Genomic DNA, 23,590 nt, shown 5'->3' on the forward strand with positions numbered 1-23,590 from the left:
TTTACTGTAACTTTAAAGTTTTGATTGTTGACCAATGTAGAGTAAGGACTTCTTTTTTGGTATGAGCAACACAGGTGTTCATAGTGTACACAATAGAGATCTAGTCTAAAACTAAACTGGATTTGATTGTTCAACAGGTATTCAACAGGATAAGTTGCATCAGACAATTAAACACAGATTTAACTTCCTCTTTCTCTTTTAGGCTTTCAAAGCAGGAGTTTCTGTTGTGTGAATTTTTATTTTTTTTCAAAGACCAAATGCTTGTGAGAATTTTGCTTGAAAACAGTTGGAAGTGAAGTTTGACTGCTAGGATGCTTGATGAGTTCAAACTGCAAGGGGCAAACATGTCCATCACATGCCACACAGTGTCAGTGTAAAGCCTCAAAGAGTGCATAAATCCCACAAGATGTAAATTCCACTCAGTAGTGTGCAGGTTGATTACGGCTCAACATCTACATAGGGCTCTTTAATTAAGAGTAAAGGTCAATAGGTTAAATAAGTAACTTAATCAAAAAATTATGCAGAAGTGCCACAAATCAAATGCATTAGTCAACCCTTGAGATCGATAGGGTATGCAAATCGATCAGTAGAGTATATACTGTGGGACTTCAAGTACCGAAACATGCACTGTGATACTGCAAACACAATAGTTTGTAGAGTTTGTCTCCCTTGACAGCTCAGCAGTTGGTTATTTATTTCCCAGTGACAGCTTTACTGTGCCATGCACAGTGCTTGATTCCCAGGATTCAGCTGGGTGTTGTGCAAAGCTGTGAGTAAAGCTGGGGTTTGGATGAGTAGGGGAGAGGTGTCAAAGAGGGCATGGTGTTCTGTAACCACCAGGGTTGGGTAAGGGGCAGGGAAGGCAACAAGGCTTCTTTAACTAGGAAGACAGGGTGTAGGCCCTCTAGAATATCAGAGAAGCAGGGTCCTGACTCTCTTCTCTGCTGTGGTTTGCTTGGCTCAAGAAAGAGGTGACTGATTTATGGCTTCCTCATTCTCCCAGTGCCAGCCCTGACCTCAGCACAGGATAGAGAGCTGCTTTCTCTTGTGAGAGCTGGGGCAGGCCGAAGTGCAGGATGTTCCAGCCACAAGCCTTCCCCTGTCCCTGTTTACTTGACAGGACATGGGGAGTTAGGACCAAATGTTCAGCATGTGCAGGTTAACTCCTGGCACCACTGTGGACCAATGCCCAGATCCAGTCACTTTCTCTTGGACTTCCTTTGCTATTTTCTGCAATCTTGTTCTGCCCCCGTTAAAGAGCAGCTGACTGTTGTGTGCAAGAGCCCAGACCATTATTATTGATGTCTTGTTGCAGGAGGAGCCCAGTGCAACTGTTTAGAGGGATGTCCAGGTTCAGTAAAACACACACAGTTTGGAAGAATTGTTGATTGGAATCAATCACTGAATGGCTGGAAATGCATTCCATGATGAGATATTTGTAAGTGACAGCTTTCCAAACAGTGGGAGCAATTTTTATCACCTGGTGGGATGCACCTGGTGGTTTCAGTGTAAAGAAATCTGTTATCAAGTCAGAAATACACTGAGGTCAGATGTTCAGCACCTCTTCAGATCAGCAGGAAATTCAGGGACAGCACATCTGAAAAGAAACCACCAACAGACCAACCTCAGGGAAGGGAAGGATTTGACTGTGCTCACAGCAAATATGCAGATTGATTGTGTTTGGTTGTGCTCGCTCAGTGTAGTCTTTTTTAACTCTTCCACATAGTTTCTGAAAGTAGACAGAGTTGTTATGGAAATAAGGCAGATGGAAATCCCATCCTCTTGTAATCATTGTGTGATGGACTTCTTGGCAAAGGAGCTAGGATTTCCTTAGCACAAGCATAAAAGTCATTGGTGTTTAGCAGTGGAAGTGCCAAGTGGCATTCTATTGTGTTTCTCTTCTCTTTCCTTTCCACTTCTTTTGCTTGTCTGAAAAAGTCATGGCTGAATGTATTCTGAACTGATGCTAAGCATTGTTGCTAAGGCATTCTGTGGGAGGATCCAACTCAGCAATACAGTATTACTGAGAAAGAGGGTGTTGGAACTATTTTTTAAAATAGTTTTTTTTCCCCCTAATTTATAGAAATTGCATTTCTGTGTTTATCTTCCTGTCTTTTTGGACATTTCTGCTCTTTCAATACTTTTATTTTGTTTGTTTTCAGGTTATTTGGTATGTTAGATAGCTGCTATTTTGTCTATCTGTTGTTTAAATTATAGGTAGTTTAACTAGGTAGCATTATTTCTGAGACTATTTTGGTGAGTTCTCACCTAAGTTTGTTTCTAGAAATCTGAGCTTAAAATTCCATTTCAAGCTGTAGGCTACTTCTCTATTTCTATTAAGATTTCTGCTTAGTGTGTTAATCATGTTATCACATTTTACCAACTTTAATCATGTTTTCACATTTTACCAATATTATTCATGTCATCATATTTTACAAGTATTATTGTTATTTCTGCTGTGGGGAGAAGCTGTGTAGTTACGAACTTTGAGGAAGTTTTCAAGACATAACTCTTAGACTCTGTGGTTTGTACTGAAACGTCCTAATTTTTATGCAAAGGGTCAAAATTCCAACCACATCTCTCCTTGGAAGAAACTTCCAGAGCAGTGGGTGGCTTCAGAATGAGGAAACATTGCAGCTCCATACTAGATTTCAGCAGCTGTCTTGTACAACTGTATTATATTTTGTTGGAGTGCTGTGCCTGCCAACACCACTTGTGATTTAGCTTTGTTACCTTGGGTGTTTTCCATAAACCTGATTTAAAATAAAATTAAATGAAATTAACAAAAAAAGTAAAACGTCATCCTGGGAAGTTTCCTGTGACCGGACATATAGATGGAAGTAGAAAAATTAAGAAATTGGGACTATTTCAAATTAGTTAAGAAACTGAAATCTTACTACTGTATTTCAGTTCTCTAATCCTGGAGGCAAGAGGCTTTTTTTCCCCACCTCCACTTCTCTCCTTTTTTTCATTTTTTGTTGTTGCTGTGAATGTCTCAGAATGAGATCTGAACGTGATATAAATCTTATAAATGAAAGAGTCAGTAAGAGAAATGCATATTGAGTATATTTCAAATATCACAGTTTCTGTTTCAATGTCATGATTTGATAATGGTCTGGCTTGAGCTTTCTAAATGTTTGTGTTTGGCAATGCTTATTCAATTGATAATATATTAAAATTCACAGCAGAATTTCTGAGCATCTGGGGAGATGGAGCTTCATCCAACATCTACCCCCCTGCACCTTCAGACACTGGCAAAACCTGCAAGATCTTTTGTAGTAGCACCCACTTGTCACTCCCTACTCAGTCTTGACATACCCAAAACTTGGGTGTGTGTTGCTCATGTGTCTCCTGGCAAATCTTTTCATAAAGAAACAATGATTCTTTCAGACTTGAAAGAAAATCCAAAACTAGGAAACATTTCCATTTTTCTATGGTTTTGCTGCAAAGGTTTGGTGGAGCTCCAGCAGTGTTAGGAGTTGAGCAGAATGACTTACATGTATCTGCTCAAAGTAGGGTGGAATTCATCCAAACCTACTTGTAGCAGACACCTTCAGAATCTTTCTATGCAAGATTATAGCTAAATTCTTAAGTAAGTTTGACCAAATTTTTGTCAAAAATATGCTGCCTATTAGCCTTGCCAGTTAAGTAAAAGTTGGAGGAGAGCATCACTTTTCTGTCTCAGATGATTCTTGCTGCTCTGTGAGCCTCAAGAATGACAAAAGAAGCTTTTCTAGGCTCCTCCTCTGGGCCTGTGCACACATTCACACAGCTAGAGAGTCTGTGCTTGTGTGATGCTTTATTCCTGTTAAATGCTTTCATTCTCTGTATGGTCCCATTTTTCATTTCAGTTTCTGCAGTTGATTCTTAACATATGAATCTTCAACATTTATTGCATAGCCCCATTTGAAAATCATAACGTTCTTGCTTTGCTGTAGGTTTCATAGAATGAATTGCTTTGTTTTTCATTACCAATAGAAGGTAGAATCAATAAACCTCTATGTCATTCAGTCTATATATAATCTTATTGGAAAGGTCTGTGTGGAAGGAACTGCATCTCCAGGCTGAAAATGTTCTATTAAAAGATTGCACTGGGACAATGAGTAAAACTAATATTTTAATGGATTACATCTATATTGTTTAACCAGTGTAACTGATGTTTCTGTTACTAATCTAAATTCTGAAGCCCAGCAGAAGAATGCAAGTGTGTTGCATTATGTAAATGATGTATAGGGTTCACATTGTCGAGAAAGAAACCCCTGAAATAGATATTGAATTGCTAACCCCAAGGCAAGGATCACCAGCTGTCTTTCAGCTCCATAAAGGAGTTGCTAACAGGAGCAGTTCATATGACTCTCAGCACTACCATCACTTCTTAACTCTTCCAGTGCATGAATCCCCTATTGAACAGAAATAAAAATACTTAAGTTAGTATTTCAAAGCCTCTGTTTCTTTTAAATAGAAAAGTAGCACATTTTTGTAAATCTGTGGGGGTTTTATAGTTATTAAGCTAATACACTTTAGGCTATTTGGTCACATTAGTGACGGAAAAATTCAGTAAGAACCTGAATGTGTTATCATGGCTGATCTGCAATACTTCAGGTGTGTGAGACATGGTGTATCTCATTATTATTTAGCCCCTTGAGGTATACTAGGGTCTTCATAGGAGACACAATCCTTGATAAATAACAAGTGATTATCATCTCAAGCTCTGGTCCCGCAATTTACTATAGGAGCAGTCCTTCCATCTGCGCAGAGCCTTATCTGCTTCAAGGTTTCAGTCACATAAAGAGCTGTCTGCAGGAGGATGCCTGGCTTCAATAGTGCCTTGTTCTCTCGTAGATCTCTATCTGGGTAGAGCTCCTTCTGCACTCAGGGCCTGTGCCTAAACCAGGATACAATTGGAAAATGTTGTTCTGCCAAGGGATCTGGGAGCCGCTGCAGGGAGGTGGGTGCATGCACATTCTGGTGGTTTTGTTTGTGCATCCTCTCTCACTGCAAAAAGGAGAAGTGGAAGCTTTTTGTCACAATCAGCTCGAGTTCCATTTTTGAAGAAATGGTGTACTGTATTTAATGAGGACCCGTGTAATCAGGACACCTGCATTCCCGGTATGTTGCCCAGGGAACCAATTTACCCTAATGACAGGGAATGACATTTACTGCTGCTTAGACTAGTGCTTAATTTAAACAATAGTGCACTAGCAATATTTAACTTAATGGGGATGTATTGGGTTCATGCCAGTGGGTTAAGTAATGTTTAACTAGGTGTTAAATGGGTATATAATAGAATAATACTTTGACTTATGTAAGGCCAACGTATTCTACCTGGGAATCTCTAAGTGTTAAAGAAATATTAAGGTACTATAACACAGAGTATCTGTTTTGAAAGGGAAATAATTTTTTCTCGTTTTTCAGAGATGCACAGAGAAACTGGGTTTGTCTAGTGTGTCCTCAGTTTGACATTCAGTGATGTATTGATGCTAGCTGTGGATGGACTTGTGAGTGAAGTATTTCATTCATTCAAAGTTTGTGCCTGTGACTGATTTTGGCCCCACACTTGAATTTCATAACTCTCTCTTCACTGTCTTAGTTATGCAACAAAGCTCCCTTTTTTCTACTAAATCAAAGGCTCTTGAAATGGTGTAAATCTACAACATGATATTGTTCTTCACTAACACTGATAACCAGATGAACCTTGAGAAATGCTGGTGTAATATACAGTTATAGAATGAGGCTTTTGGTTTTGCTTAACTTCCAACACCATTAAGATGGTGGAGTCCAGAGACAGTGGACACTTGGTGAATAAAGGGAGATGATTTAGAAGTCAAAAACATGATTTTTCATTGAGTTATTTCATTGTAATTATTGGGGATAGCTGTACCATACAAACTATTGTCAAAGCTACTGTGTACAAGAGGCTAATTTCATGATGTTGGTGTCTAGATACCTGTAAATTTCTAGACTGTTTAACACTGGAAACTGGGACTTGCCAGAGAGATGGGTCGTGCCGTGCCTGCATCTCCAGCTGTAAGCTTCCCTGCACGTGTGGTTTCAATTGCCTGCATATCAAGGAAGCAGGGCCCAGCTCTTGCAGTCCAGCTGTTTAATCTGGACTGCAGCTGCTAAAGCAGATAAACATCTGCAAAGAGATAAAAAAGGTAAAAATACAGGCAGCACCATGATTGTTGAAAGAGGGTCATTAGCAACTCAAGGGCTCTAGAAGAGAAAAAGCCAGCATGGAAAGGGATAGAATCTTAAAAGGGAAAAGGGAGTGAGGAAACTGGGGTCAAAGCCTATTGACCAAAAAACAATTGCATTACACTTCTCAGATAAGTATATCATGATTGCTGTGTCTCTTCTTGCTTGGTTGATGGTGCTCAAACAAGTGATATGTGGCTCCAAAACTTTAGCACTCTTAAGGCACCTCCAGTTCATCTCTGTTTTATTTAGACAGCACAACTCTGCTCATGGAAAACCTTTTTAATTGGCTGAAAATTTTGTGGGAAAAAGATTTCTGTTTAAATATCTGTGCTGGTTTTGCATTTATTGATGTTTGATGAGGAAAAGGAGACACCTATGGAAGTAGGATTTCATTCAGGTTTGTTCTTTCATGCCTCCACAAATGCTGCAGTTCTTAGATTACCGTGGCAGTGCTCTACTTTACTGGAATTAGGAATATCTCCACTGTAGTGGTCTTAGCATCACAGAATCATTAGGGTTGGAAAAGACCTCCAAGATCATGGAGTACAACCTCTGTCTGAACACCACCAGGTCCACTAGGCCATGGTACTGAATGCCACCTCCAGCTTGAACATTTCCAGGGATAATGATCCCACTGCCTTCCAAGGCAGGAAATTCCTGTATTAAACCACCTTTTTAGTGAAGAAATTCTTCCTGATGTCCAACTTGAACCTCCCCTGGCATAACTTGAAGTCATCTCCTCTTGCCTTTATTCTGATATTAATCAGTTTGATTAAAGCCTCCATCCTGCCTAAACCAGGCCCAGAAGGGACTTGGATACTGTATTTTATTTCTATATAACCAACATATGAATGATGTGTGTACACATATTTATATTCACATAAATATATATATATAATACTGATGACATATAAATATTACACATTTATGTATAGATGTATAAAATTATTATATTTATATATAAAATGTATATGAATATATAAAATACACGTAAATATTTTAAAATATACAGAAATACTGAGGAAAAGTTAGTGATACTTAAAGCTTTGTGTTTACACCAAGATTATGGGCATGTAAACCCCTTGTAATGTTAAAATATTGCTAAATTGGAACACTGTAGCAAGTATTTTAATTTATTAAGCATGTTTTACTTTCTAAATAACAAATTATCTGATTGTGCACTGCCCCAATTTTGGAAAAGAGACTCCTCAACTGTTAGACTGGCAGGAGGTTTGTGGCATTTCAAATGGAAATAAAATCTCTTGCAGGTAGTTGCAGTGAGATATACTAAAAGTCCAAAGCTATCTGAGTAAATCACTAATTTTTCATAGTTGTTATTAATTTTTTTGCAGAGTGAATATTGACTATAAGGTAGGTACAGCTAACAAAAACATATTGTATTATGAAGAAATCTTCGGGAAGATAAGCAATAGAATTTTGTACCTTTTGTGGCAACAAAGAGTGCCAGAAAACTTAGTTTTAGCACATTTGTCAGGTTTTTATGTGGTTTGTTTAGTCTGGGGTATTTTCCCCCTCATAATGTGAGAATGAGACATGTTGCATCATTTGTCTTCTGCAGATTTTAGGTGTATTATTTGTTTGGTTGGGTTGGAGGTTTTTTTGGTGGGTTGGGTTTTTTTTGTTGTTGTTGTTGTTTTCTTGGTTTTTTTTTTTTTTTTTTTTTTTTTTTTTTTGTTTTGTTTTTTTGGTTTTTTTTGTCTTCAGAAATAATTGTAGGCAACATACTTAGAGGTAGTTCATATTTTGCAAATGATGACTCATTATTTCAGCTCATGTGTTTTATTTTGGTTTGGAGTGTGAATTGATAAGGCATTTTGCCAGGCATAGCTGCTTTATTGCACTAAAAACAAAACCCTTGGACTATGTGCAAGAATAGTATAGTCTCAAAGTGAAAAGAATTAACTTCTCCTGGACAGGAACCCCTTTGACTTTAGTGAATGGAAACTAAGTCACCAGATTTGGAAAACCTATTTACTTTGCACTGGGTTCTGTCTATGCCCAAACAAACAGGGAGTCCATGTAGGGGAACCTGGAAGAAATCAGCTGAAAGGGGAATTCTTCCTTCTACAAGAGAAAACCAGCACAGCCTGTCAGAAGATGAGGTAGTTAAACAACTTATGATCTGGGATATCATTTTCCTTACATGACAGGATAGCAATGAGAATCATATTTCCTTGCAGTGATGGATCCAAGACTGTTTCCCTGGTGACTTCTGTCATATATCAATTCCTTTGCATCAACCAGTGATTACCAGAGCCCTTGTTCTTTCATGGAAAGCTGAGTAGAAGCTTGTGCTGTGATGCTTCTCCATGATTAAAGCCAGAAACTGGTGTGGAAACAGTTATTGCACCTTAATGTCTGCCACAAATACAAAAGAAGCACATTTTAATCTGTTTGGAACATTAGTACAGCAACAACCCTTTTATATAAATGTACAAAAAGTAAAGATGAGTTAAGGTCAACAGGGATGAGGTTTGGTAGTCAAGCAGGTTATGAAGACATTGGGTACACTTTTTAAATGAGTCTCCCTCTAGACAAAACCAGGATGTATTAAGGTCCTGACTGAACTTTATATAAGCATCTCTAGTCTGCTTTGCTCCATGACATTATAACGGTAGATAAACATGCCCAATGTTTAATAGATAATTTAAATTTTATACATATATGCATAATATCATATAAAATTATATATTGCTGTATAAAATATGCTTTATATAACTGTATATAATATATTAAACATTGTGTATAAATAAACAAGAGAAGTAATTTTGAGAATGACCCTCCACTCAAATTTGATTTGTTGAAAACAACAGTTGAAAAAATAGTTGTAGTTGTACCAGGAAACAACTTTGCAATCTGTTTGAATCAATATATTAGCCCTGAGTTTGTCTATTCCCTTACTCCTTAAAAAGATTTCTTCATTTGTCCAGAAATAGCCCTTCATAGCTTCCCCCAGAAGTTATATTAATATCCTGCTTTGAGGTTTGACGTATGCAGGGTTTACTGGGAAGGTGTTTGCTGTATCAAATTGTACATCAAATCTTGGGAGGTTAAGAGAGTGTGGGATCAGTCACTATTCTACTGATTGCCAAGATATGTCTGGCTATAATTTCATTAAATCTTTCTATTCCTTTGGGTGAAAAAGCTTAAAGGGATGTTATGGCTCACCTTGCTGATTAATATTAGGTTTTTTCTGAGGGACAGAAGTCGGTGATTAGTGCTATAGAGGGTAGCAGGTGTACTGGAGTTTGCTTTTCCACAAACCGTGAAAATATTGTATTTGCAGATGAAAAAAATGGAAAACCCCTTTGTATTGCAGAAAATAATTTAGCAAGTCGTAGCACACTCTTGGTTCATGAGAATGGGGGCTCTGCCAATATCAGCGACACGGTTCCCGTTGCCAGCACAAAGTATCATGTGCTATTTTATAATAGGAAGAGGAGTTGACAAGTGTCAGCCTGTGGTTCTAACGAGTTTGTTTGGTCCCCACGAGGGAACTGTGTGACAGGTTAAGGGTTTGTGCTAATAACAGGAACAAGTGGAAAGAGTAGGTGATGGAGGGGGTGGAAATAAACATATGACTAAGCAGTGAGATCCTGTTTTTTCATCTGTTTCTTGAGGCAAAGAGTCAAGGGAGAAAAGACAAAAGTGAATAAGAGGATGATGTTTTCTCTGTTTATACCAAGTGTATTTCTCCCATATGGGTGATAATCCTGAGTCCTGGAAAGGAGCAAGGCTGTTTTCCTTCTGTCTCCACTAAGTGAGGCCTTAGGAAATGTTTTCTTCCTGGCATCATTTTCTCTAGGGTGGCACATACTAGCACACTTTTCCAAAAATTTATAGGCAAGTTAAGACAGAAAGTATAACACCCTTGTTCACAATGACAGGGAGTAGGGATTCCTTTGGCTGTGCTGTGCCACAGATAATCTCCTGATATTCTGCTTGGATTTCTGGAGCTCATTCAGCCCTGAATCAGTAGATGTGGGTAGAAACACTGCTTGTTGTCTCTGCTTTGGATTCAGAACTACATTTTCATTTTAAATAAATTAAAAAAAAAAAAAAATAGGAATTCTTTGCAAAGGTTAAGAAAGAAATCCTAATGCTTATTATAGATATTAAAAACACAAGCCCAGGACTTTAAGGAACAGTGAAGGAATGCATAATTAAAAATCCAGGTAGTTATTTTCAGTTTGAGGTATGTGTGATTGAGGATAATTTTAAGAAACAAAATTGAATTAATGTCTAAGCCTAAAATCAGTCTGAAACTTAGGATAGCATCCTTCCTCTCTCCAAATGTGATGAAAAGGGTAGTATTATTCATTTGAGAATTCAATGCAGTTTGATTTCCAGGGTCATCTTGGTCTAGAGTGAGATTGCCCTGTTTGCTCTTCCTTTCCAGTTAGCATTCCAAGTTTCTGAGAAGAAAAGACTGATGTCTCCAGTTGTACCGTGTTTGTTTCTTTTTCATTAGCAGATCTACTTTTTTTTTTTTTTTTTTTTTTTTTTTTTTTTTTAATATTGCGTGGTTCTCCTTAATTTTTTTCCAAAAAGATCTGCTTTTTAATGATAAGGACATAGAGATCCTGGTTATTCTTGTCATGTCAGATTCATTCTTGTTCAGCCCTTTTCCTTGCACTTTTTCAGAACAGAGTCTTGGAATCGAAGCACTCATGATAATAAAGTAATGCAATTAACTTCAAATATGTCCCTGATCCACATTTTTCTGAAGTAAAACTCTTCTTTTCTTTGACTCTGGTGAGCCTTGGACTGGGCTGAAAAAGAAGAGAGAAAATTCATGAATTTTTTAAGGTTATTTTTTAAGGGTTTTTTTCAGCTGTTTTAATGTAAGTCACTCAGAGACCTTCCTGATAGTGCACAGGGAAGGGGGGGAGCAGTAATCTAACAATCATACAAAGACTATTTATTCTATAAGGAAACCCCAACAAGAGATGGGAGAAAAAAAAGTAAGAGTAGGGAAAAAGATAAAGCTGCATCTGTAGTATGAGGAAAAATTATTTTCTCCATGAAAAGCTGAACATAAGGGAACTTGCAGCTTGTACTCATGGTAGAGAATTTTTGGTTAAAAAGATTGACATTTTAATAAACTGATCTTAATTAACACTACTTTGAAATTCTGAGTTGTACGCTCCCTATCTCAAAACACTAGAACCAGTGGCTTTTTAAATAATTTGCTGCTTGTGGGTGATCTCTTTTTGAAACAAACCCAGACCCTCCAGTCACAATTTATTTTTTATTTCAAAAATGATTTTTACTAGCAAATTTTGCTTTGGTTCAAGAGAATTATAAATCATTATTACACAGCCAGACACTTCAAACATTTTGTAAGAGCTTTGTGACCAATGAAGCATCAAAGGCAATGCTGAAATCCATGATTACAGCATGGGTGCACGTCCATTCATTAATACATTAAAGTTCAGGACTCTAATGTTACTAATAGGATTTCCAGATTGTGGTGTATTTCTCTCTTAGAAAAGGTGGCTCTTCCTCTCACAAAAAGCAAGAAGATTGTTCTTCATTAATGCCAATTTGTGGAAACTTTTTGTAGACAATTTAGGGCAGAAGAACTGAGATTTCTTAGTAGCTTTTGGCTATTATTTATTCACCAAAGACAGACGTAGCCTTTATTTCCCCTTCTATCTCCACCATGGTGTATTGTTGGTAATGTGCATAGGGAAGGAGGGAAGACAAGCAATTATCTGTAGATACTTTTCCTGACCCCTTCATTTCTGACACTCAATTACACTCAGTGATCATGAATCTTTATGTAGTTTTCACTGTAATAAGCTTTTGGAGACATGTTTAGTATGGAACAGGATATTTTGGAATGTACTTCAAACACAAGGTAGCCCTTAAAGGCCCTGCTGGGTTCAGATCTCTATTGTATTAGACATTGCATTGATCCATAACAAGTGATGGCTCCTGCCCTTCAGCATTTACAACCAATGCAAATGAGTAGAAGGGCAGAATAAATTAATTGTTTGGATTTTCCTGCTGGGGAACGAAGACTCGAAGTCAAAAATGACTTGTTTAAGTAGTGCATCAAATCTGTGGTAGAACTGGGAAGTGACTCCCTTTCCCTTAAGAGCCCACCTAGTTATTTCTCTCTTCTCAGATGTGAATGTGGAAAAAAAAAGGACTGATGTGCGCCAAAATTCAAAGAATGCATTTACCCTGGTTTGAATTTTGTGAAATTCCTGGCTACTTATTGGAATTTTTGGTGTTGTGTGATATTTGACTAGATATAACAAGAGATGAACTAATTTTTGTGCCAACACAAAACTGCTGATATCAGTTGTTTTTCCAGGGACCTGGGCAGGTTTTGAAAGCTGGGAGGTATTCACTCAACAGAATTCAGTATTCTGTTCTTTTGCTTAATTGTTTAATGCAGATGTTTTTCAAAACTGACTTCTTCCTACCAGCAGAAATTCCCTTCCTTCTAAGCAGGGGAAGTTCCTCCAGCCTCAGTTAATTACCTTCTTTCATCTTCATTTCCTTCTTGCTTCTGACGAACATCCAAGAAAGAATTTTCAAAATGTTTTTGGATTTTTTCTGTGTTTCTCTCCTGGTTGTTGAGTTGAGGTACCACTTCTGTCTCTGGAAATAGAACTTCACCCCAAAGCTCAAACCTCAGTAGCCATGCACCTCTTTCCTGTATGCAGAGCAAACACTGTACACATAACTCTTTTGCTCCTGAATTTCTTGACAGGTGTGGGAGTAGGAAAGCTCAAGGATGGTGTAGGGGCCCTGCTGAGGAGCTCCCCCTCAGGAGAATGGCCATGGTAGTAAAGGTGCTGCCTGTTCCAACACAACTGCTTGTGTTCTGGGCAGCTCTGGGTTTGGGAGGAGAATCTCAGGTCAGAAGAATTTGTGTGCACAGCTCCTTTGTACAGCCCAGTACTGAAAGTGGAACTTCTCCACTGTGCCCTGTCCCTTAACAATGGATTTGCTCCTCCAGAAGAAATGACTGGGAAGAGTTGTGACCTGAAGTCATTGGAATGAGTGTTCAGCTTGATCAAAGCTTGGCTGATGCTTGTTTCAGGATTATATGTCTGACCTGAGGTCATTTCTCTCTTTAGATGTACTTGTCATGTGTGTAAGGTAGGCTAGAGCTGGTTGTGAAGGTAATGACACAGAAGGCTTCCATTCTAGATATATCCCTGGAAAGGGAAGCAGAAGAAAGGCCTGGTTTAGGCTGCTTTGCTCCATTTCTGAAGCAGTTCCCTGCAAATTAGGAAAAATCTTATTGCTAGAATACATGCTTTATGCTAGCTGAAATATAAAATGAGTTCTAATACATTTCCTTTGAGTCCTACAGGAGGCTTGAAATTTACTTGCAGAGGAAGAGGCTTTGATCCACATATTTTCATAAGTATTCATAAAGATACAGAATTAGAAGCTCCCCTTTATTCCCCTTTTCATGTGTGCTGGTTTTGAAACACATTTGAAGCTGTGCAATTGATTGAACTTCCAGTGAAGCTTCTTTCCAGAGATGGGCTAGACTAAAATGCAGGGTATCACAGGAAGGAAAAATATCCTACAGTGTGCTATTCCTCTCCACACTCAGCTGGAGCAGTAGAGTATGGGGGAATATTGAGATTTACAGACTCTACAGTTGCTTTCTTAAACTACCTACATAAGTACTAAGGCTCTCATGTAAGCATTTCAGTCTTTGAAATAGCCTCTTCCTGCTGACCTGTATGTGGAAAAAGGACTGACTCTTCACTGGTTTCTACTCCAAAACTTTATCAAAGAGGTGATGGAGTAAGACTCTGTTCACTGATGGTATTTCTTGCACGTATGCCTTTAGGCTGTAAGTTTACTATGTAAATTGATTAACAAAGCAGATGTTTTTGGTTTTCTGAGATATCTGATTCTTCATTTTGGGGGGTTTTCCCTATTCAGTTTACAGAGCTAGTCAAAACCTTTGGAAAGAGATCCCCTAAAACACACTACACCTTTTCAGCTAGCTCTATTTCTAATCTCTATAACTTGCTTAGAACAGAAGTTATTACTGGAAATAATTCAAATCTGGGAATAGGCAGTTTTAAGTCAACTACCTAGAGTCAAGGATGTTTCAAACCTCAAGCAGAAAATTGCACAGAAAAGAAGGAGTAAGGAATGTCATAATGACAAAGGAAGTCTGACCACATCAATGTAGAATGTGAATGTTATCTGACTGTGCTGACTTGGTTCCTTAAAATAGAATAAATGGGGTATTGTGTCTCTAAATCTCTACTTCATATGTTCTGTTTACTCTGCTGTACATCTGGCATTTTATCCTGCTTGAAATATTATTTCTGGGGTTAATATCAATTGTATTAAACTGATGCAAAAAAATAGGCTGTACTTCAGATCTTCTATGTCAGATTCTTAGAGCATTGACAGAAATTTCTGGTGCCACCCTCTGTAGATGATTTGGCCTCTTAATGCATCAAATCCTTTTTGTTAGGTGAGAATATTGCATTTTGAATCTCACAGTGTTGTTGAGATGATTACAATATAAACCAAATGCCATGATGCTGAGAATCATGCAAGCACTTTAAATAAAGTGAAGGCTTTCTTAAGAATGATCATCATTTTCCTATATCTCTCTTTCTATGTGGGAAACAAAAGGGAAAATGAGGCACTGATAAATGTCAGGTGAAACTAATCTGCAGTACAGTCCATGGCACTTCTCCTGACTTTGGCCTTCTTTACCCTTTCAGTATCTCTTTCCACTTGCAGAAGCACAGCAGTCCCTCTTGTTTACTTATTTGTTTTCATTTGTTTTGGTTTTTCCCAAACCAATAAAATATTTAAACACAATAAAAATGTTTATTAGAGGCAAACAGAACAGTAACTATGTTTAAAAAGGAAATGTACAAAACCACTGTGAACAAATCTTACTCCCAGGTGTTTCCTTGATGCCAGCCATGAAAGCTGGAGAAGTATTCATTATAAACTATCAGTTCTGCCAAGATCAAGGGTAGATTCCTGGAGTGAGCAGCACAAAAGACAAAATAAAAGGATCTCCTCTTCTGTTACAGATAGTTCTACATATACATATGTATATGCTGTGCATGTATGTTTGTGCATATGCATGTGTTGGTTTATACAGTCTATATAAATCAGTACTGCTATCATCTTCTATTGAAAATATTCACAAAAGTGTGCTCTTTGAAATGTGAATATCAAAAGAATTCTTTTCTCCATTGTGAGGTTCGCAGAATAAAACAACTGTAGGGAAAATTTGACCAACCCACTCACGTTAGTGCCTATTTGAACGTGCAGCCTTTATTCTCCACTGAATATACCAAGCCTTTGGTTACTATTCAGACTCTGTTTCTCAAACATGTGGTGTATGAATATGTGAGGGGCTGGAAAATACACCCCACACATCCCCTCTCCATACTCATGTACACACCCCACCCAGCCCCTGCAAGAACTTCAGAGTGTCACCATTAAGGTGCACTAGGAATCACCTCCTGGAGTTAGTGTTCAGGGCCACTAAATACTAAGTACTTGGTTATGAGGGTGTTCAATTTTATACCTTTCAGTTCTGACCACATGGTCTGTAATCTTCATTCCAACAGTGAGCTATGCAGGAATTCACTACAGGAAGCAAAGAAGTATTTTCTGCTTTCATTAACATACAGGCTCTTTGTCTTGGACTTTAACAGTCAAAGTGACTGCTTGGAGTCCTGGAAAACTAACCTGGTTAGCCTTGTTATATCAGGCTACCTCATATTGGCTGTCCTGAAAAAGAATAAACTACCTTGTATTTATGTCTAGAAAATGTAATACAATTTCTTGTATATTACTGGAACAGACCTTAAAGAGCATAGAGTTCCAACCCTGTGCCATGGGCAGGGACACCTTTCATTAGATCAGGTTTCTGAGAGTCCCAACCAACCTGGCCTTGAACACTGCCAGGGATGGGGCACCCACAGCTTCTCTGGGCAAATTGTTACAATGCCTCCCTCGTCATGGAAAATAATTTATTTCTAATATCTGATCCAAACCTTTCCTCTTTCAGCTTAAAATCATTCCCCCTTGTCCTATGACTACATGTCTCTCTCAAAAGTCCCTCTGTTGTGTATTTTTTTTTTGTAGCCTCCCTTTAGGTGCTGGAAACGTGCTGCAAGGTCATCCTGGAGCCTTCCTCTTATGCAGGCTGAACAGGTCTCTCAGCCTCTCCTCATACAGAAGGTGCTCCAGCTCTTCATTGAAAAGGATATTTAAGAGCACCAGTCCCAAGACAAAGCCCTGGGGGACACTACTTGGTCACTGTCCCTTAACACAGAGCCATTGACCATAACTCTCTGTCTGCACCCATCCAGCCAACTCCTTATCTGATACATACTCTATCTTCAAAATCCACGTCTCTCCAGTTTGGAGATAAGGATGTTGTGTGTGGCTGAAAAGGCCTTTCAGAAGTCTGGCAGATGACATCTGACATCTTGTCATCACCCCATCATAGGCAGCTGCCAGACTGGTCAGGGAAGATTTACCCCCGGTGAAGCTGTGTCAATGCATTTTTGTGTGACTATGCTGTAAATTGGGTTGGGCCTCAGTGAAAGAATCAAACAAAGCAAATGCCCCACCTCCATCTCGATCCAGCTGTTTTAAGCAAGATCTCTTTGGGGACCTACTCTACTAAGCAGTTGTAATGCACCACTAACAAGGTGGAGGCTGATAACTAAGGCTGAGGGAGGAGGAATTTAAGTATGGAGGTAATTTTTTTTTTGTTTGTTTGGTTTTTTTTTGGTTTTTTTTTTTTTTTTTTTTTTTTTTTTTGTGGTGGTTTTGGTTTTTTTTCTTTTTTTTTTTTTTTTTTTTTTAATGGTTGTCTTTTTTTTTTTTTTTTTTTTTTTTTTTTCTGGGACTTCTTTTTGTCAGCTCTGAAACAAATGTGATACAGAGCTACTTAGTGCAACATAGGCGGTGTGATCTCCCTATTAACATATTTTAGTACCAGACTAGCTCCAGATGCTTTTGTTGATGAGAATGGTGCACAAAAAGCGGGAAGACTGATTCCTCTGTGCCTTGCTTAATGCTTTCACATGGGCCACAAAGTGGTTGCACAGCAGTGCCACTCTTATCTGAGCTAAAAAAAGACTTGGCTTCCCATTAAGTGTCAAAGAGCATTATACCCCTAAAACTTTCATATGGTTAAAAAGGCAGCAGCGATTTTGATTTTAAGATGAGGAAAACATTTGTGAGAACCTGACTTAGTGTATATTGTTTAGCTTACACTGTTTGTCTTCTGTCGTGTTGTAGAGTATCTGCCTCATTTGCTAATTTTCCTGGCCCTTTGATGTTACCCAGTGTAACATCAATAACCATAAGCATTTTTTCCAATTCAGAGTTTGGTGGTTTCAGTCCAAGTTGAGACAAGATAGCTCTTTGACTCAATCAGGGTGAGTTTTCACATAGGGGAGTAGGATCCTCAATAACTATTTTCTGGTGAACATTTGACAGTTAGTGCAGAATCATAAGCTCCTCAGAAGAGTCTTTTGCATTATAGCAAAAATTCAGGGGAGAAACCAGCATATGAAAACACAGAAGGATAAACAGCAAGTGAGAGCAGAATGAAAGAGTTTTTCCTGCCACTGTCCACAGGATATAAATTCTGTAGCTGGGACATGATTTCAAACTGCTGTAAATTTTTGAATTGTTTTGAAGAAACTTCTTATACAAATTAAGAATATATTTCTAAAAAAGTCCCTGGACAATAACATCTGTGTTTCAAAGTATGGAAAAAGTGTGATCAATTGGTTAGACTATGATCTGAGATAAGGAAAATTGTCCTGAGTGAAGAGTGGACAAAAGGTTTTTAAAAAAAGTAAATATGGCCTTCCAGTACCTTAAGGAAACATAGAGGAAAGATGGAGAGGGACTTTCTACAAGGGCAAGCAGTGACAGGACAAGGGGAGAATGGCTTCAAACTGAAAGAGAACAGGTTTAGATTAGGTATTAGGAATAAATTCTTTGCTGTGAGGGTGGTGAGAAACTGGAAGAGACTGCCCAGAGAAGTTGTGGATTGCTCATCCCTGGAGGTGTTTAAGGCCAGGCTGGATGGGGCTCTGAGCATTCTGATCTAGAGAAAAGTGTCCCTGTCCATGACAGGGGGGTTAGAATGACAGGGTCTTCAAGAGCCCTTCCAACCTAGACCATTCTATGATTCAGTGTGTTAATTTTCATCCTGAGCTGGCACTTGCTCATTTGTTAAAAAAAATCTCCAATCTTGAATACATTGCCTAGATTTTTTTCAAGATACTGTTGACTATATTTGTTTTCCAGAAGGCTCAGTCCCCTCATGCACCTGGGTGTTCTTTGCAAAGGGAATTTGATGCACAAGGAGGGAGGAGGCTCTGGTTGGTCCCTGGGGATAAATAGGTCTGGACAGCCTGAGCACAGACACAGGATTGTGCCCCTTGGACTCACCAAGCAGGAGCTGCTGTGGATCTAGTCCCAGTGCCTGCTGTGGATGCCAACTCAGAGCTGGAAATTTGATATCACATTACTCTTTATTTGTGTAAAGAGCATAGGAGGGCTGTCAGTGCTTTTAGGATAGTGGAAATTATGGTCCAGCCCTGGTTGCAACAAATGGTGTAGAAATTTAGAAAACAGGGAGAGGCAAATAACTGAACTTTCACAGCTCAAGGAATTGCTGCTCATTGCTTGTGTGTGGGCTTCTAACTGTAATTCCAAGGTAAGAGGTATTCCATATTAGAATATCTTGATTTGAACTAGCAACTTGGTTAGAATAATCTACTTTTCTTTACAGTAGCAGTGAATCAAAAGTGTGCTGTGATCCATTAATGCAAGTCAGCTTGTAAGTGGGGAAATTGCTGAGCTGCGCTAACTTTAGTTTGCAATTGTCTGTCCATACCCTAATTTACCACTTTTTTGGGTACTTATTCTTTCCATCATGTTTCTACTCATCAGATTTAGGGAATAATCACTCCCCATGGAGAAACATTTAAGAAACATTTTAGCAGTCTCTAGGCTTGGTTTTAAGCAGTTGCACCATGGACATCTCAGTGTAGAAGAGCTGGTCTGAAGTGTAGTATAGTAACAGCACAGCTCCAACACGATCACTGCAGTTAAAGTGTGATGATAGCATCTGTGAAAGTGCACCCAGCCCATCAAGGAGCACACAGAATTGAAGTGAACAGTTGCACTGGCAATAGAGACTGGTGATCAAAAATCATCTAGCAGCCTATGTATAGACAAAGCTGAGGATCTGAAAAGCATCCCAAGTGCATGTGGGAGTCTTCGTTTTCTCTTTCTGCTCTCCTGTCACCTTCTCCATTATTGGCTGCTGAAGAAGTAAAATTTCTCCTCTGGGTTTCTTGTGACAACATCTCTGAGAGTTTACAAAATGAATTTTGGTGTGAATCTTGTCACCTTGCTTGACAATTTTCTTGCCTCTTTATAGTGTTCTGTGGGGTAACGTAAACTATATTTGAGTGGTTCTCACTTTTGAGAACATGTGCCTCAAGGGGTTTGTAAAGGCAGGAGATTATTTAAAAAAAAAAAAAAAATAAATTAAAGGCACAGCAACCTGACCAGGAGCTGTGTGAGGGAAGGGGGAAGGCTGCATTACTTTCCTAAATTCTTTGGCTATAAATGTGGCCTGGAAGCTGCTAAACAGAGTCAAATGCATCATTAGTGGCAGCATGTGATATAAAACTAATTTTTTTTTCTGCAAACCAAATTCTTGTAATCATTCCATCTAATCTTACTACATTACATTGGCAGCAAGATGTAATGATCTGCATTACAGGGAGCTGTGGCACAATACAAGTTCTCTCAGGAAAAGTACTTATTAGGAATGGGGGCACTGCCATGCATTTGAGTTGTTCATGTTAAACTTACAGCTTGACTCTCCCTGCACCACAGCTCTTCTTCTCTGAGAGGATTTTTCCCCATTTCTTGTTATGCTGGAGCCATGAGTGTTTTTTGAAGCTGCTATTATGGAGGCAAACTACACAGAGTAGAGGAGGTGGGTACCCAAACCCACGTCCTGACTCTGTGCTGTTCTAGGTGCAAAGTACTCTGAATGGTGGTTTTCCTCCACAGTAAAAAAGTGGGGCTGAGGAGGAATTTGTATCTCCTTATTTCAGCCAAGAGAGATAAGGAAGGTGTTTGAGAGGTGGAGGTTTTAGAAAGAAGTTCTTTTATGAAGAGACCCTGATGGTTCTGCAAGAAGGAACTAGTGAATACAGATTATAAATCTATTTGAGTAAAAGTGAATTGTGAGCATAAATTAAGAGAAAAAAAAATCTGAATTTTGGGATTTTTAATTCTCAGGATATTGATTAAGAAATTTTGAAAATCTGCATGTTTTGTGATGGTTTAGATAAAATTATGAAAATTCAAATTCTGGAATTCACTAGCACAGATTAGCTCTTTATCTCCCGACTAGCTCAAGAGCAGGCTGATTTGTACAGTAATACAGAATTCAAGATGAATGAAAGAGATGAAAAGAATTAGATAAAATAAACCCCTTGAATAAAATGAGAATTCATGGCTGTACAAATAAATGGATAATCTGCAATGTATCTAAAATCAACACTAGCTGTGAAGCTTTGATTCCTAGTGTAACTTTGAAGAAATGTAAAGAAATACCTAAAATTTCATTTATTCTGAACTTAAGAATGCTGTATGTGGCTACACAACAATTCTTCAGTAAGAGCTGAAGCCAAAGCCTTTAACCTACAGCTGGTAGACTTGAATAATTTTTTTCAAAACATTGTAAATTACTGATTGCTTCCCAAGGGCTGGGACTCTGAATGTCCCTCTTACATGTACTTACAAGCAACGTAGATGTAAGATGCAGCAATTAAATTGTTAGTAATATTTTTGCACTCTTTTCAATTTTTTATTCACATATCTAGTGTATTAAAAAGGTCTCAGCCATTGTTTTGTGTTTGTTTGAAGTCTCTTTGGCCTTTTTTGGGAATTTTCTTTACTTCAGCCCATCTCAAGTCATATAGCCATTCTTTAAGAGAAGGAGAGGGAGGATCTCTGGAGGAACATAATGCATTCTGAACCCTGGTCTTGCCTGGGAAAATCCCAGAAAAACTCAGTTTTGGGGGAGCTGGCAGCTGGTTCAGGAGTGCTCTTTGCACCCTTCCAGTTCTTTGATACAGCTGTGCCCGATTGAGAGTTGTCTAGTGCAGGAGATGTACCCTGGTGGAGAAAAGGGAGGTAATTCAAATGTGGTGGTGCACTGTTCCACTAGGAAAGAAGCGTCCTCACTGTAGTTCACACTATCACAAGAATCTCACTGCAAAACACTGTTTCTGTCTTGCCTCAATACACGGATTTCTCAGAAGACATCTACAGAGGTGTAGGGACACCACAGTTTTGTGTTACTGTCCTGCAATGTTTTGGTGGCTCTCAGGATACACATTAAGTTTTTAAATACTGAAATTTTCCTCCAATATTGGGACATGTAGGATATAGGATTATTCTGAAAGAACTGAAGGATGTAGAAGTAATTTTTTTGTTCTGTCTATGGAAATATGTGGGAGTGGTCATCTGCTCTGTATCTTTTTTTTTTTTTTTTTTTTTTTTTTTAAGAAGGGAACATATTTCTCAATACTCTCTTTTTTTTTTTTTTTTTTTTTTTTTTTTTTTTTTTTTTTTTTTTTTTTTTTTTGCTTTTAAACAGCTGCTTTCATGACCAAGGGCACAGAGTTTGCTATTTCATCTTTCAGATAAGGCAACAAACCAATTTTGTTGTTATTAAGAAATAGAGCTAAAGATACTCATGTAAGTGGGTAAAAAATGAAATACCTCCTGGGAAACAAAATGCATAGTTAAAAATAAATTCATTGTGGAAAGTTCTCCAAAAGGATCTTTTCAAGTTTATGGCAGAGAATGAATCTGTATCCTAAAAAAGAATAAAGTCAGCAACTGTATGCACTTTTCACGACTCTCATGTAAAACCTGGCAAACAGATTATTTGTTGGCTTAGTAGATTAGACATGAGGGCTTCTGTAAATTAAAAACAAAAGCAGCTTTGGAATGCATTTCACTGTCTCAGTTGGAAAACAAAGATCTGTTTCCCTCCACCCCTTCTTTTCCTTAGGATAATTAAAAATAAAAAAGTGTGCAGAGCCATATAAATAAAACAAGGGCTGGGATGAAAAAAAAAAAAGAAAATCTTCCTTCAAAGAGATGTCAGCAATCACAGTTTTCATTTGTCTGTGCCAAGAAATGTGCTTATATGTAGGTCTGAATGTAGTTTATTCTTGACTATTTATGGAAGTTATGCTCTTAGAGACCTTAATATGTAATAAAAAAGGAAAATCCTTAATTAAAATCTGTTTTAAATGATACTTAACTTAAAAGCTTTCAAATACTCCTCTAAGCATTACACAATGTTCTACTGTCTTCGTTCTCCAGAATTTCTCACCGGTACAAATACATTATAGGTTATAGTCTAATTATATAGAATTCCATTATAATTTACTTCACCAAAGTGTGAATGCACTCTTCATGGGCAAAACATATTACTTTGAAATTCTGAAGAAATCCTTTGGCTATGCAACTTCTCCCGAAGTTTGTAGCCTAAAAGAGAGCAGAGTCTGTAGTAAGAAACATAGCAAACATTTAAAATGCAGCTAACTGTTAAAATCATTTAAGAAAGAGTAAAAGCACACAATCCAGGAGTGTGGGTGCCTGAGGACAGCCCAGAACTGTGCCTTGGCATATTATGGAAGTACTTTTTTATTAAGTGAGAAATTTAGAAATTGCCATAACTCACAAAATATAGATTCTGACCAGGAGCTACAAGAGTAACTTGTAAGCGATGCTTACCTGACATACACATCTCTGACTTTACAGAGCTCTTTTGTCAATGCTTATTCTTTTCCTTTGATTTTATTTCTCTTCTCATATTTAATTTTGGGCTGAATCTTGTCAGAGTAGAGTAGTGGGAGCATGGCAGGTCAAATGAAATGTGAGGCCCCCAGGAATCAGTCTTTGCTCTGCCACAGAGGCAGCTCAGAACTTCCTTCCTTTTTCCAGAAATAGTAGAATTTCCTCTGATCCCATGTTCTGCAGGGCTACATCCTGCTTGAGAAGAAGATGTGGAGGGAAAAGAAATAACAGTGAGATGGTTCCCCCGGAAGCTGCGTGTTCTAGGCACATCCCAGCCCATATTTCCATCTTGTAACCTTGTTGGTCTTTGACAGGATGCTTCTGAAGGACATCAAAGGCATGGCCTTTGTTACCTGGTCATTTGCAGAACTTACTCACAGTTCTCAAGATAATCCAAATTAGTTTGAAATTTGTCCACTGCTTCTGGAAAACTGGAACCTAGGTGGGGTAAATCCAGTCCTCTAAATAT

This window comes from Zosterops lateralis (assembly GCF_965231275.1).
Source record: "Zosterops lateralis genome assembly, chromosome: 6".
Classification (NCBI taxonomy): Eukaryota; Metazoa; Chordata; class Aves; order Passeriformes; family Zosteropidae; genus Zosterops; species Zosterops lateralis.